Here is a 1,146-nt window from a genome sequence, read left to right as displayed (position 1 = left end):
ACTGCATTATTGAGGGTATGTAAGAAAAAATACATTAAAAATCAGCTAAAAAAAACTCTACTTACAAGAGTTAATTATTGTTTAAATGTTAGCACATCAACAGTAACAATAGTACAGTAATCTGACAGTGAAAGGCCCATTCTGTATAATAAGTGCTTTTTTGAAAATATATTAAGTAGCCTAAAATGTGTTTATAATATTTCTGTTATTATAATCAATGGTAGAAAGTAACTAAGTACATTTACTCAGGTTCTGCATGTAAGTACAATTTTGAGGTTTCTGTACTTCTTACTATTTTCATTTTGTGCTACATCATACTTTTGACTTCACTACAAATAGAGTACTTTACTTTTTACTCCACTACAGAGATTTTATAACTTTAGTTACTAGTTACTTTTCAAAACCAGATCAACAAAAATTACAGTATAATTGTAAGACTTTACTGATCTCTGGTGGAAAATTCACATGCTACTCAACAGGATGTAAAGTACTTCAAATTAAAACTAGCACCTCCTTTACCAGCTGCAACATTAAATGTGATGTACACAATAAAGCATCCGTAGTTACAATTCAGTGATATGATAGTGTTAAACGTGCCATTCTTCATAAAAAGTACTTTAACTTTTATTACTCTAAGTATGTTTTGATGCTAATACTTTGGACTTTTATTTAAGTAACATTTTGAATGCAGGATTTTTACTTGTAACAGAGCATTTTTACACTGTGGTATTGCTTCTTATACTTACATAAAGTATCTGAGTACTTCTTTCACCACTGCTTATAATTAAGTAAAATTCTCAGGACTTCTACTGGTAATGCAGTATTTTTATATGGTGGTGTTGTTACTTTTATGTAAGTGTATGTCCTGAATACTTCTACCACAGCTGGAGACGACAGTAATATAGTATCTCTGAATCTGTATTTGAAATTTGTATAAAACTAAATTTATGGTATTTGGGAATCGCAGATTAGACAATGAACTTCAATTGAATATTGGGGGAGCTAATATAGAACGAGTATATGAAATTAAATTTCTAGGTGTCATAGTTGATGACAAATTCTCCTGGAAATCGCATATCAGGTATGTTCAGAACAAAATAGCAAAAAATATATCGATATTGGCAAGGGTTAGATATATTTTGGACG

Source organism: Monopterus albus, unplaced genomic scaffold, assembly GCF_001952655.1.
Source record: "Monopterus albus unplaced genomic scaffold, M_albus_1.0 scaffold169.1, whole genome shotgun sequence".
NCBI classification, from domain to species: domain Eukaryota; kingdom Metazoa; phylum Chordata; class Actinopteri; order Synbranchiformes; family Synbranchidae; genus Monopterus; species Monopterus albus.
Note: the sequence above shows the minus strand (reverse complement) of the source record.